Below are 15,349 nucleotides of genomic sequence, written 5' to 3'. Positions count from 1 at the left end.
AACAGGAAAGGAAACTAAGTAACCAAGGATGACCTTGAACTCCCCATCTTCCTGCCTCTGGGATTACAGGAGTATACGGTCACACCTAGCAAGGCTTTAAACATTTATTGCACTCCAGTGTGACTTCAGTTTTTAAAGATTTATTCTTTGTGTGTGTGTGTGTTTGCCTGCATGTATGTATATGCAACACACACTCATGCCTGGTGCCTGAGGAGGCCCAGGGAGGAATGTCAGACCCCTTAGAACTGGGATTACATATAGTTACAACCATGTGGATGCTGAGACTTCCGTAAGAGCAGCAAGTACTTGTTGAGCAGCTTCTAGGCCCACTGGGCCTTTATTTTAAAAAGAGCAACTATCAGCCAAGCAGTGGTGGTGTACACTTTTAATCCTAGCACTTGAGAAGCAGAGGCAGAAGGATCTCTGTGAGTTTGAGGCCAGCCTGGTCTACAGAGGAAGTTCCAGGACACCCAGGGCTACATACTGAGAAACCCTGTCTCGAAAAACAAAACAATCCCCCCCCCCGAAAAAAAAGCAACTTTCAAAGTACTCTCTGGGGAGTTTAGCCTAGAGCCCAGGGGTAGCACACTTGCTTTGCAAACATGAGGCCCTGGGTTCCAGCAATAGTACCACCAAGTTAAAAACTCTTTTTTTTTTAAACGTGTCAGTGGATGAGTATGCACACATGGGTGCAGGTACCCTGGGAGGCCAGAAGAGGGCACTGGTTGTTATACATGACTAAGTCAGTCAAATATTTATTAAGCATCTCAGTGGTCAGAGAAAGAGAATAACTCTGATTGTCTCTGCTGTAAGGATGACATTATATTCCTGGAAGGTTTTATGTTGACAAGATGTATAGAAAAAGGGGGCTGGAGAGATGGCTCAGTGGTTAAGAGCACCGGCTGCTCTTCCAGAGGTCCTGAGTTCAATTCCCAGCAACCACATGGTGGCTCACAACCATCTGTAATGAGATCTGGTGCCCTCTTCTGGCCTGCAGGGACACATGCAGGCAGAATACTGTATACATAATAAATAAATAAATCTTTAAAAAAAAAAAAAAAAAAGATGTATAGAAAAAATTAAAATTCTACTTTGGGGCAGCACACACTGTCCCATCTGTCTTAGAAGAAAAGGCATCATAGATGAGAAAATTCTGTCCCAGCATCATTAGCTTCACTAACCAAAAGAGTGGTTCCATTTTTTTTCCTCCTCTTCCTGAGATGGGGTCTCATGTAGTCCAGGTTGGCCTGGAACTTTCTATATAGCCAAGGATGACCTTGAACTTCTAATCTTCTACCCCAAAACTGCTAGGATTACAGGCATGTATCACCACACCTCATTTGTACATTGCTGGGGTCAAATTTAGGGCTTTGGGGCGGTGGTGCCACACGCCTTTAATCCCAGCACTCGGGAGGTAGAGGCAGTCGGATCTCTGTGAGTTCGAGGCCAGCCTAGTCTACAGAGTGAGATCCAGGACAGACATCAAAAACTACACAGAGAAACCCTGTCTCAAAAAACAAAACAAACAAACAAACAAAAAAAAGATTTTACTATAACATAGGTTTATTATTCCACTGAAGAAATAATCTGTATTTGCCATGATCCTGAAGTTTTAGCTGCTTTGTGGTTTTAAAAAAAAAAAAAAATTTTTTTTAGTGTTTTGTGTACACTGGTAGGCATTTTGCCAACTGAGCTAAATTCCCACCCAGCTGGTTCCTTTCACTTTTAAATACTGTACACCTAAATTATCAAACTGAATCTGCATACATGCCACCTAACATGACACACGTACGCATTCACAAACATGAATATACTTGTATGCTTCTGGCAAGTGAGAGCCCCCTGGGAAAGAATTCAGGTGATCCCAGAGAACAACCAATATCACCTGACCAAAGTCCTCACTTCAAAGACCACAGAGAGCCCGCAGCAGGGCCAAAGACAATTCCACGAAAAGGCACTTGGCTGCCACAGGCGACAATCTCAGTTGGATCCTTGGAACCTGAATGGTGGAAGGGAGAACCAACTCCCAAAAGTTATCTTGTGCCCTCCACACAATAAATCAACCTATCAATAAACAAATAATTAGATGCCATTTAAAAAACTGAAAGACAGTCCACAACCAAACAAAGTACGCGCTCTAAAGAACCAACCATGGACCTCAGTGCTAACCGATCCGCAGTCCAGGCTGTAGAGCACAGCTTCAGAGGCTCTGCTCACCCTGCCCTGCTTTTGCTGTTCTTGTTTCTGGAACACGAACAGGCTAGAACCATGGATCACATTAGGGTCAGGACAGGGAAGAGGGCAGAGATTTGCCTGACACCGCCCTGCCAGCTCTTCTAGAACTGAGGACTCTCCTCTTCCCACTGGCCTCTTCCTTCAAACTAACCCCGCAGGCACATGTACCCCCAGGGGCAGGCAGGAGACTTCACACTCAGGCCTGGAAAAGTGGCACACACCTCAGGCCAGATGGGCCTGACCCTTCCTAAGAAAAGTCAACAGCATTCAACCCTGGGCTGAAAGATAACACAGCCCAGCAGACCTGCAGAACATCTTGGCAGAGAGCCCAGAACATTCTCCGTCTCTGCCTGGATTAAGAGCTATCTGTGAAAATACAAAAACAGGGATATGGAGAGATGGTTCCTTGGTTAAGAGCACTTGCTGCTCTTACAAGGGACCCTGGTTCAGTCCCCAGTACCACATGGTGACCCACAACTGTCCATAACTTCGGTTCTGGGGGATCCAATGCACATGGTACACAGACATACACGCAGACAAAACACGTACAGACATAAAATAAAATAAATAAACATTGAACAAAGCAAACAAAAAAAGCCATCTGGAGACAGAGCTGTCCCTCCCCACCGGCAGGAGCAGAGAGGGAGCAGGCCCATCCACAGCATCCAAGGTCGCTAAAGCCCACCCCAATTTTGACCAGTTTTTAAGATTTCATTTTATCTTTGTGTATACGTGTGTGTGTGTGTGTGTGTGTGTGTGTGTGTGTGTGTGTGTGCGCGCGCGCGCCTGCAGAGACCAGAAGAAGACACCAATCTCTTGGAGCTGGAGTTACAGGTGGTTATGAACCATCCAATGTGGGGAGTCGGGAACAATACTCAGGTCCAATGTTAAAACGCGTCCTTGCCCTTCATCCCAGGGCCGGCCTGGCCTACAGAGTGAGTTCCAGGACAACCAAGGCTACACACAGAACTTGAATTTCAAAAAACCAAAAAGTAAATAAAGTAAAACAGCAGTGTTCTTGAGCCATCTAGATAGTGCACCCAAATGTGCCTGTTTTTCTGTTTTGTTTTGTTTTTTTCTTTGAGACTAGATTTTACATAGCCCAGGCTGGCCTCAAACTCACTATGTAGACGGGAATGTCCTTGAACTTCTGATCTTCCTGTCTCCATCTGACAGAGCAGGAGGCCAAGCATTTCAGGTGTATGCAGTGTTGGGGCTCTGCAGGCTAGGCCAGCAGTCTACCAGCTGAGCTGTGTCTCCAGTCTGTCGGAGGTCAGGTCTTTCCTGCTGCTCTTCCCTGGCCTCACGGAAAAGTCAGCCCCCAGGACTCACCCTGCAGACAGACACCTTTGCAGCTAGACCAGCTCCCACCTTCAGGAAAAGGCAGGACACTCATTATTTAGTGTTCTCCAAATGCATCTCTGGACACTAATCCTAAACCCAGCGTGGAGAGCCACCTGCCAAAAAAGAAAGAGCCCACAGCAAATATCAGCTAAATCATCAGCACTAAGGAGATTAGTGTCCAGGACAAGAGTCGGGATGCCGGAGCTCAGAGCAGGGGGCCAGGCTCTGTGGAGCTCCCTTCTGACTCTTCTACCATGCTGCCTTTATTTGGCACCTGCTGCATGTAAGTGAACCCACAGCACACAAAAACAAGTCTTAACTGCCAACGCTTTACGTCAGCCACTGTGGATACCAGCTTCCTCACATGCACGTTACACCCTTTCCTAAGCCCCATGAACAGAGAGGGGAACAGAACGTCCCCAAGTCTGGGCCGTTATGACAAGGTGACAGGCTTGTCCACACCCAGACAAGAAGGTGTGCTCTCCACCTTTATAGGGGTGGGGTATGTACAGTAGGAGAGTCAAATCCTCTCTTGGGCCTGAGGCAATACCCCTCTAAGCATAAGGAGAGCTCAGTTCTCATCAAATGCCCCCTGTTGCTAGGTTGCAGTGGCTTCCCCTTCTGCCCTTCAGGCACCCACACCCCATCCTGTGGTGCATTTATCCTGCAGGATTAAGGGCAGCCTGAGACGAGATGAGGGTTCTGTCTCTCTCTCCGGAGCAGCTCAGGCTTCCGACAAAAATAAACAGCACCCAGAAGACACCCATTTCCACACAGTTCTCAGAACTCACTTCAGAAATGCCTTCGTGATGGAAATGAAGCTCAGGTTCCTCAGGCCAGGAGTGAGAGTTAGAGAGGAGTGCGTTCCCCACCCTACCCCTACTCACTTAACCCTGCCAGGAGGGAGCAGCCTGGCCCAAGCCCCTCCTCCTAGGTCTTCCTCCCACCAGAATATCAGTCACCATGCCCTGTGGAAACACAGCTGTCTCCACAGAACCACCCTCTGCAGCATCACCCACATCCCTTCAGAAGCCCAGCCCTGAGCATGAAGCAGAGCAGCCCGACACAGGCCAGCCAGCCAGCCCCGTAGTCAGGCACTCAACCCTGCACAGTCAGGCACTCAACCCTGCACACTCAGGCACTCAACCCTGCACACTCAGGCACTCAACCCTGCACACTCAGGCACTCAACCCTGCACACTCAGGCACTCAACCCTGCACAGACAGGTAGTCAGCCCCGCGCACAGTCAGAAAGAAGGTGGCCTGAAAAGGCATGACTACAGCTCTGCCTCCATGTTGGAAGTGAGGCTCAGCCTGGGGGCTTCATGCCAGTTAAGAGGCAAGAACACAGCAGGGTGAGCAGGACGAGGCAAGGCAGACCAGCTATGATCAATGACAGCTTTGAAGAGGACCTGTAAGTCACAAGAGACGGTGCTCCTCGCTTCCCCTCCAGTCTGCCAGCCTACCAACCCAAGTCTTCCCTGGCCGACCTTGAACAAATTATGCCAACACCCCTCCAGCCTAAGGAATGGATACCCAGCCATACTGGAAGCTCTGAGGGGAAGGATTGTATATCACCTAGCAGTCTACACAACACACTTACATAACCTCCATCTTGGGGGGGAAGGGGGGTGCAACGACATCTTCCTGACTCATCAACTACATGCCAGTGACAGCTGCTCATTCACCAAGCTCCCACCCTCCACTCCTCCTCCCACACCACACCATGAACTCAAAGCTCCTCAGAGCCTGTCAAGCATATGTTTGTCCAAATGTGTATAAAGATGTCAAGGCCTGGCACATAATGGGCATTCATGAGTAAATATGTAACGAGTGGAGCATATTATACTCTTAATTACATGTATTTAGTGAGCCTGTGCCATGGTGCACCTACGAGGTCAGAGGACAACTTGCAGGAGTTAGTTCTCTCCTCCCACCATGTGGGTTCTGGGAACTGAACCCGGGTCTTCAGACCTGGCAGCAAGCGCCTTTACCTACTGAGCCATCTCATCAGCCCAAAGTATCATTGCAAGCTGGGTTTGCTGTGTACTCTTTGCTGCAGCAGCCGCAGAGGCTAAGGCCAGAGAATAGCTTAAGGGGTGGATGAGACTCAGTTGGTAGAGTGCTTGCCTAGCATTAGCATGCGCAGAGCCCGGAGCACTATCCCCACCCAACACTGCAGAAACCAGGCTTGGTAGCACATGACTATCATCTCAGCCCTCAAGAGGTAGAGGCAGAAAAAAACAGGAGAAATTCAAGGTCAGTGTGAGTTCAAAGCCAGCCTAAGCTACAAAAGACCCTGTTTCAAAACCGGCGGGGAGCAGAGGCTGGAGAGATGGCTCAGAGGTTAAGGGTACTTGCTGTTCTTGCAGAGGACCCAGATTTGAGTCCCAGCTCCCACAGCCACCTATAATTCTAGACTTCCTCTTCTGGCTTCTGTGGACACATGAAATACACACATGTGCAAAGGCAAAACACTCACACACATAAAATTTAAGTGAAGGAAGAAGAAGTGCAAAGAATAAAGGGGGGTAGGGACCAAGCGGGGAGTTCTAGATGATCTAGGGCTATTATTCCAGCTCCCGCTCAGTAAAAAGAGTATCATTGTAACAAAAGGAGGAAGATAGAAAGTTGCGGTCAGACAATAGGAACAAGAAAATTACAATGTAACCAGGAAGCAGGCGCTTCCCGTGCAAGGCAGCTGGAAAGCCGGAGCAGAGTAGACTAGGAGACCCCAGAGCAGCAACCCCACTAGGAAACAGCTGAGCCCAGGCTGAGGGACCCAGTACCCTCAGGGGTAAACACTGGCTGCTTTAGGCCTCAAAACCAGGCACAGATTTCATTCCAAGAGCCGCTCGCTGCAACGTGACAACCCCAAGGCTGGCAAAATGTCAATGCAGAGATCCAGGAAACAGAGTGTGAACACAGTCCATTTTTTGGAGGGCAATTGATGAACAATTAACTGAGCATTAATTCTACTCCTAGGAACACCCCCACTGCAGTGTTCTAGACACCCAAAACCTATGCCCACTGCCTGTCACACCAAACCTAGATGTGACCAACACGCTCATCATTAGGAAAATGAGCCAAAAGTGGGATCCTAACAGACTGATGAAGACCATTAGCCATCGAAAACAATGAGGTGAGGTGGATATGGTGGCAGAAGCCTGTAATTCCAGCACTTGGGAGAGGGAGGTCAGAGGATCAAAAGTTCAAGGTCATCCTTGACTACATAGGGAATTTGAGTGTCCTGAGTTATGAGACTGTCTCAAAACAACAATAATAATAGTGGCAGATTTATATGTGAGAACACAGAACACTAAGTACAGCTGAATGAAAAGAAAAAGCCAAGCTGCAGCTCTTAGGAAGCAAAAGCAGGCAGATGTCTATGAGTTCAAGGCTAGCCTGGTCTACCTAGTAAGTAGTTCAGGACAGCCAGAGCTGCACAGTGAGACACTGTCTCAAAAAAAAAAAAAAAAAAAAAAGAAAGAAAGAAAAGAAAAGAAAAATAAAAAGAAAGAAAATAGCATGCCACATCATTAATGTAAGGTCTTTTTACATGCACCTCTTTACACGTTCGTGAATTTGTGAATGAGCAGGAGAGAACAGGAAAGATGGGTCCCATCTGGACAGGATGGCTGCCTTGGGGGAGAACATGGTTTCGGGAAGGTAGATGTGGAGTTCAGATATGGTCTCCTCATTATTTTTTATTCTACCTCATTATTTAAATGTTGTGAAGAACAGAAAATAGTGGAATTCACCCATGTTCCAACATGTCACTGCAGTCACGATGCTGACAGAGGGCTAGAGAGCCGGCATAGAGGTGAAGGGCACTGTCCCTTCTACACAGGACCTGGGCTGGGTTTCTAGCACCCACATGGTGGCTTACAACCATCTATAAAACCAGCTCCAGGGCTCCTGTGCCCTCTTCTGGCTTCTCAGGCACTGCACACACGTGGTGCACGTACAAACACAGACACATAAAATAAAAAATAAATCTTTTTCTTCCTTAAGAGAAGGGACTGGAGAGGTGGTGGCTCAGAGGTTTAAAGCAATGGCTACTTTTCCAGAGGACCTGGATTCAATTCCCAGCACCCACATGGTGGCTCACAACCATCTGTAACTCCAGTTCCAGGAGATCCAGTGCCCTTTGAGGATACCAGGCATACAAAATGCTGTACATATATACGTGCACTTAAAACACCCATTGACGGGGTTGGAGATTTAGCTCAGTGGTAGAGCACTTGCCTAGCAAGCACAAGGCCCTGGGTTCGGTCCTCAGCTCCGGAAAATTAAAAAAAAAAAAAAAAAAAAAAAAAACACCCATTGACATAAAAGAAATTTTTAAGATGCCAGAAGGAAAAGCTGTCTGGACAGTGTCCGTATTAGTTCTAGAACCAATTCAAACTGAGACAGGACCCCTATCACCAGGCAAGGCCATAGGGGCCCAGTCCACTCCCGAGTGACCACCAACATCTGAGCCACTCTGCCCAGAAAGCAAGAGCAGGACAGAGCTCCTTAACTTCAGTGTGTGCGAGCCGCTGGGGAGCAGGCAGCAATGGTCTACGAAAAAGACTAGGCTCACTCTTCACCATACACCCACCAGGACCCCAAACGTGACATAGGTTCTGCCTACGGGTGACACAGACAGCGGGGTGGCTTCTCACACCTAGCCAGGAAGTAGAGTCTTCTGAACACTGGCAACACCCCCAGTGAGCTCAGACCCCCAAAAGCCCCCAAAAGCAAGGAGGAACAGGACAACTCCCCAAAGAGCAGGAGCCACCCTGCCATGGCATCTCCCAGACCATCCTGGTAACTAAGAGGTGATTATGAGAGGTCATCAGCCGGGCAGAAGAGCCTCTGGGTCTGAAAAGACCCACAGCCACACCCTTTCTCGGGTACCCATACCCTGGCCCATCTTTGCAAATGACTTCCTCATTATACTGCAGGGATAACCAGATAATAGTGTACACAGATACTGTCAGGAGGCAAAGCAACACAGCCACCAAACGCTTCCATCGCCATCCCAGGATTCCCCTCAGAATGAGAGAATCATGGGACAACTTCGGTTCCGATGCTTCTCCAACAGTTTTGGGTGGATTTCCAGAGCAAAAATGGACAAGCTTACAAAGAAGTATCAGGGGTTGGAGAGATGGTTCAGCAGTTAAGAGCACTGGCTGCTTTTGCAGAGGACCACGGTTTGGTTCCCAGCACCCACACAGGGGTTCATAACCACCTGTAACTCCAGTTCAGGGGGGTTTATGCTCTCCTCTGGACCCAAATGAGTGTGATGTGCTAACATATGTTCAGGGAAAACACTCATACACATAAAATAAAAAATAAAAGAGGCCAAGTTTGATCACAGCAAAATCAACTACCTATCCCCCAACCCTAGGGACAGGGAGGGGGGAGGGTAGGATGGGAGGAGGTTGTGTGTGTGTGTGTGTGTGTGTGTGTGTGTGTGTGTGTGTACGTGAATGATCAACCTCCCAGCAGAAGGTAGGCCCAGCTCAGGAATTACACACACACATACAAACACACACACACACACACACACACACACACACACACACACACACACAACAGCACAGTACTGTCTTCCCAAGCAAAGGCAGCTCAGGGAACGGCCACTGGTCACTGGATCCAGATGCTGGCGAGGCACTGGCCCTCTGCTCTGGAAGCAGGCTGTGTTCCCAAAGCAGCTGCCCTCCCCTCCCTCCTCCACAGAGTCTCACAGGGGGCAGCCTGGCTTTCCAGGCGCTGCTTCTATTTTAAAACACTCTGGAAGCTGGGCCACCACCAACAGCAGTCTTCTTCCCAAGGCTTGGGAGAATATTAGCTGACTCAGGGCAGCCTGCCTACCCACTCACCCACCCGTGAAGAAGAGAAGGCTATGGGCAGCCAGCACTCCAGGGTCTAAGGTCTAGCCGTGCACACCGGGGCTCCAGCATAGCCATAGGCACCTCAAAAGCCCTCACAACTCAGTTCTTTAAGCGCTCAGCCTCGGGAATCGAGAGCATCTGGGCCCACTTCCTACTCCCCTTTCTAGGTAAAAGACCCTGAGTCAGTCTCTCTGACCCCATTTTTCAAAAATGTAAAGCACTTAATACTGTGGCTAATATGAAAGGTATGGAACAAACACAACTAGAATTCCATCAAGATGATGGACGACAGGTAACTTGTTGACTGATGAGCAGATGGATAAATGTTTCTGTTTGGTTGGTTGGTTTTGGTTTTTCTATGCAGCCCTGGCAGTCCGGGAACTCACTCTGTAGACTAGGCTAATCTCAAATTCACAGAGATCTGCCTGCCTCTGCCTCCCAAGTGACGAGATTAAAAGTGTAAACCACCACTTCCCAGCTTGATTTTGTTTTGAGACAGAGTATAAAGTAGCCCATAAGTGAGTCTCAAATTCATTATGCCACCTTGAATTTGATCCTCCTGCCTCAACCTCCACCAGAGTGTGTGTCACACCACACTGACTTTCCACAGTGTTGGAGACAGGACCCAGGGCTTCCCGCCTGCTGGACAAGCATTCTACTGAGCTCCACGCCCATCCAATAGCTAGTTTCTGTTGCTATATTTGTGGCTAGGTATCTAACCAAGTCCTTGTTTTGCATATTTACTATTATAATAATGGTTTCTGAGCATCTTGTCAGACTCACCCTGAACCACAGGGTCTAGAGTCCTCTTTAATCCATAAAGAGGTATTGTTTAACTGGATACTGTCTGGCCAGGTCCTGGAAGAACACCTCCCATCTCATCCCAGGGAAAACTAGCCCTTCTAATACTCAGCTCCAAGGTCCTTGCTGGAAACAGGACTAATTCCTCTGGGCACTGTCCACTGCAGATGGCCAGCACCAGCCACATATCTCTTTCTGTTCCCAACCAGACAGTGATTTCTACTTTACAGACTCACACCTATGGGCTCCTCAAAGCACAGCAGCAGTGCAGTGTGGGATACTAGCATAGAACTACCCTGTGCCCAGGCACCAAGTATACACGGCAGAGTCGCAGACTACACACACTCCGAGCTCCAGAATGGCCTACAGTGACAATCACACCTCTACAGCAGACCCCGGGGGTGATAGTGCACACCTACAACCCCAACTCTCAGGTGGAGACTGGAAAATCGGAAGTTGTCCTCTGACCCCACATGTGCTCCCCACCTCCAAACAAATAATTACAAACAAACAAACAAAGCACTTTATGACAGAGAAACTAAGACATAAGAAAGCTACTTAACCTGAGCTAGACCCTGAGGCTTTTGTCAGTCCGATCAGGGTTGAGAGCCCAGGCTGCCCTCTGGAGCTTTTTCTTGCTCAGCTCTAGGTAAAGTGCTTAGATCCTCTGACTAACAGTGAAATGGCAGTCCCTGCCCAGGCGCAGCTGAGCACGCCCCCATCCATCATCCTTTCTTGATGACTACCACGGGAACCCGAGGAAAGTGCAAAGTTACAGACCACAACCTTTCTGGAATCCTGTGGAGGCTAACCTCCCGACTTTGTCAGTTCTCAGCCACAGTTTCCCTCCATCAGTCCTACTGGAGGTGTCCGTCATTCTGTGGGAAATTTCAGCAAGAGCAAAGGGCCCCAGAGCACCTTGACAATGCTCAAGGTGCTCAAGGGTTGCCCTTACCACCACCACCACCTCAAGAGTCCAGAGTCTACACCTGCCTCAGGTCCTGCATGAGTACTGTGTGGTCCCAAACAGCCAGTCTAATGCCTTGTTCTAGGTATCAGAAATAAAACAAAGCAATCACCCGGGAGCACCCACTGCTACAGCTGGGGCCTGGCACCTTACTCAAAGCCACACGATCATAGAAGCCACCAGACACACACACCTGTCAGAAAGGGAAGGCGTAACAGGTCTAAGGCCTTGGCCAGAATCCCATTCACCCACAATCACTCTGCTTCAAGTCCAGATACACCCGTTTGACAAGTTCCCACAGGACTTGGGAAGTTGTGGAATGTTAAAAGAGTTCCTTCTCATCTCTCATGGCTTACTGCTGTAGGTTAGTATGTGCCATTATACCTCTTTAAACATCTGTGACTCTGCTAGACCAGGATAGCCTCTAGAAGTGAGTGAGAGGCCCGTGTCTTCTAACGGGTATTCAAGATTCCACGATTTAATGTGCGCCTACCACGTGTCACTTGCTGGGGTAGTGAAGAGTGGCATGAAAAAAAAAATGCATGAAAAAGATGGGTTTATTGGCACTGGAAAGATGGCTCAGGGGTTAAGAGTGCTTACTGCTCTTGCAGAGGACTCAGGTTTGATTCCCAGACCCACACTGGGCAGCTCACAACTGCCTATATTTCCAGTTCAGGGGATCCAATACCCTCTTCTGGCCTCTGAGGGCACCTGCATGCATGCACATAAATTCACACAGGCACAGACACATTTAGACACAGACATTTCTAAAAATGAATTTATCCCCCACAGACCTTTCTAACCCACCTAATGTGTGCCCAGTAGTTCCACCCAAGACCCCAAAGACAAAACTGCCTGGGTAAAGTAGCCCTTGGCCCATCTCTCTTGTCAAGAGGAAGGGGTTTTAGATGGCACAAGGCAGGGCTAAGCCCAGACCCTTCCTGCAATTCAGCTGGGTCTACCGTCAGACTTGGTGGTCCAGCCTGATGCCTGTCAAGTCTCTAAACTGGCAGTGTTTCATGAATTATCCTCCAATTACTGAGTAGCTGGTGGTGCACAAATGCTTGCTACTAACATAGTCACAATGGCATTAAAATAACAGGACTGTAGATTTGAGTCCCTTCCAGGACACCATAGGAAACAACAGGACTGCGGGGAGGGGGCGGTGAATTCAATCCTCCCCAAAAGCTCCTAGGTAAGTGTCAAAGTTTCCTTGTGCACGCCCCAAGGCTTTGTGTTAATCAGATCATTTTATTCTTCCCCCCAAACTCAGTGAAGTATATATAATTGCTCCTATTTCGCAGATAAAAAAAAATTGAAGTTTGAAATCTTCCTACCAGTGTGACCTTGGACAAACCATGAAGAGTTGTGGGCCTCCAATCAGACGTCAGGCCCTGAAAACAGTTTCCCTAACGCACAGTCGCATATGGCGACACGGAACACGGAATCCATCCCTAAGGCCAAGGAGGCCAGGCGTATCGCTCCCTATGGGGTCTCGCCTCCAGTCCAGGCCCAGGTGCTTGTCCCTGAGGCCTAAGTCCACTCAGGACAGCCCGTTCCGTCCGGGAAGGCACTGGCATGCGCGGGAGGGACCCAGCGCCACCTACTCCGGGCGTGGGCCGACTAGGGCGTGTAGGGGCCGGGGGCTCCAGGGCATGGCCATGCTTGGAGCTCGTCCTCTCGGTGGAGAAAGATGGGTCTGCACAGGCCCTCGTGGCTGGCGGGGAAGGGTTTGGGCTGAGGGAGGGTCTCTTCCAGATCCATGCCGACGGGATCTAGAGCCAGAGGGCGCCGCCGGGGAAGGTCACCTACACCGCGGCCCGCCAGGCCTCCACGCGGCTGCCCTTGCCCTTCCGCTCGCATATTCGGACCTCCCCTCGCTCCCAACTGCAAGTGTTCTGGATGCTCTGGCTAGGATCTCTCCCTCCTGAGATCCGCTCGGCGCCCGCCCTCCAGGCCTCCTCTACCCGCCCGCTGACTCTCCAGGCCGGAGATGATCCTCCCTGGTTCACCCTTCCCGGGACCGGGCTCCTAGGCCCTGCGCCCTAGCCCGATCCTCCCTCTATCGCCTCCCTCGAGACTCCCCAGGATCGCTGCCCGAGGCCCCCAGGGACTCAGGCATAGCCGGGGCCCTCTCTGCTGCGCCTACCTCGGAGGCGGTGACGGCGGGAGCAGCGGCGCCTACGGCGGGGGCTGCGGCGAGCAGGCTGGGAGAGCAGGGAGCGGGCCGAGGGCGGGGCGGCGCGGAGCACGGCGGCGCGGACACGCCCCAGCTCTGCGCGCCCGGCCCCGAAGCTCCGCCCCCGGCTCCACCCCGGCCAGCGCCCAGACCTGTCCCGGGGTCCTCTTCCCACCCCGCAAGCAGCTATCTGGCCCTCAGTGGCTCTGTGACCATGTGCGACCGAGCGTAAAGGCCTGCGTGCACCCGGGCACGAGGCGATAGGGAGGCGTGGGGCTGACGTGCGTGAGGTGTGTGCGTGCGCGGGGACACGCGGGTCACTGCTGGAGCCTCCAGGCTGCTGGGAGCATTTGGGAAGAGGGGGAGGGGAGCTTCCGGCACACTGAGCGGTGGCCTGGGGACCTCAACGGATAAGGGCGCTGGAGTCTTGTGGCTCCTGCGCAGCCTCGAGGCCGCGAGTCACCCTGATGCCCAGTGGGGACACTGGGCTCCGGAGGTGGCGCTGCATAGGGCAGAGCGGCTACTGTCGTCCTCTCTGCGCTCCGACCTCGCTACACCAGGTTTCCGGAGCCTGCGACACGCCCGCGTGCGTCAGCGAATGAATTCCGAATTAAACTCCCCTGACACCCGGCTTTGCACTGCAAATTTGCGTGCAATTTTCCCTCGTGGCAAAGCCGCTAACCGCCATTTCCCAAGCAATTGCGAAACTAGAAAAGGCAAAGTGAGTTTTGTGAGACTCGCTGCAGAGTCTCACTGCATGGAGAGGTCACGCGGGTTCTAGATGTCTGCTCTCCTGCAGTGTGGAGCGGAGGGTCACTTTCTCCTTGCCTGGTCTCAGCACAGGTTCTCCTGCTCTACTGAAGGGCTCCTAGCTGCCCAAGCCAAACCAAATCAAAACAGGCTTGGAGAATCTGTGAAATCGTGGGTAAATGAAGACCTCACACCTTTTGCCTTCAACTAACAGACTGTCCTAAGAGAATCTGGGGTCCAGTGGAGAAAGCGCCAGTTGGTTGCCCACAACCAGCTGTGGCTGAATAATATTGGTGACCACTCTGGGTTTAAAATGCTGATCCAGTGAGCTGAAAGAAGGGAACTGATAAAGGTGTGTGTGTGTGTGCGCGCGCGAATGTGTGTGTGGGGCTGAGCCCAGATCTGACTTAGACTATGAGGGAAAGCCCTTCAGGATGGGATGGGGGCAGTGGTATAGAGCTTGCTTTGCATTCGAAAGAACTCGAGTTCAAGCTTTTATATAGCTTATACAGTTTTTATGTAGCTTCCCAAGTCTGCAGATCCACCTGACAACAAAGACCCAACCCACTCCAAGAGTAAAGCAGGTCGGGAAAGCTGCTGAGTCACGGGGAGTGCAGCCAGAGAGTTGGAAGGACAAGACCTGGGGACACAGAGACAGGGAAGCTTTGTCTCCAAGAGTCTTACACTTGGCCCTGGGCCCTGGTGCCCAGTTGTGGGGCAGAGAGCCAATTGTTCAAGGTCCTCCTAGCCCTCCAAGAACCAGCATCCCTTTCAAGACCCTCAGTCTGGAGAATTCCAGTGGTCTCTGTCTTCCCCAGCTGCCCTAGGAAGAATTTGACATCACTATGACAACTTCTGGGCCACTTTTGGCTGTGTGGCCCTGGGCAGAAAGTCTGGCTTCTCAGAACCTCAACTTGGGAGTGTTGGTGTGTATTTAAAATAAAGCACGTGGGTCTGGGGGTGGAGCAGAGTGGTGGAGCACTTGCTAAGACTCGGTGAACAGTTTGTGTCACTTTCCTGGGGATATAAACGACTATTCATTGTAGAGGGCACTTATGACCCACTAAAGTTCCACCCAAAGTCTCCCTTGGCAAACCGATGAAGGTGTTTACGGTATTTGCAAGGTGACTCAAGGTAGCTGAAAAGGCCAGCCCAACATGGCTGAGGACACAGAAGCCGCGTGCATCCCCAG

The 15,349-nt window shown here is 50.6% G+C and overlaps 1 protein-coding gene across 1 annotated transcript in view; it reads right to left on the bottom strand.

Annotated features, from left to right (window-relative positions):
* Vdac1 (voltage dependent anion channel 1) overlaps nt 1-13,476 on the bottom strand; it is a 29,922-nt gene extending 16,446 nt beyond the window's left edge. Inside the window, exon 1 of the mRNA XM_059270535.1 lies at nt 13,378-13,476. The gene's annotated coding sequence lies outside the window, so the exon portion shown is untranslated. The remainder of the gene's footprint in view (nt 1-13,377) is intronic.
* Between the last annotated feature and the right edge of the window lie 1,873 nt (nt 13,477-15,349).

This window comes from Peromyscus eremicus, chromosome 8a (genome assembly GCF_949786415.1).
Source record: "Peromyscus eremicus chromosome 8a, PerEre_H2_v1, whole genome shotgun sequence".
In the NCBI taxonomy this organism is placed as follows: domain Eukaryota; kingdom Metazoa; phylum Chordata; class Mammalia; order Rodentia; family Cricetidae; genus Peromyscus; species Peromyscus eremicus.
The sequence above is the reverse complement of the archived record's forward strand: the minus strand, read 5'-3'. Positions and strand labels throughout refer to the sequence as shown.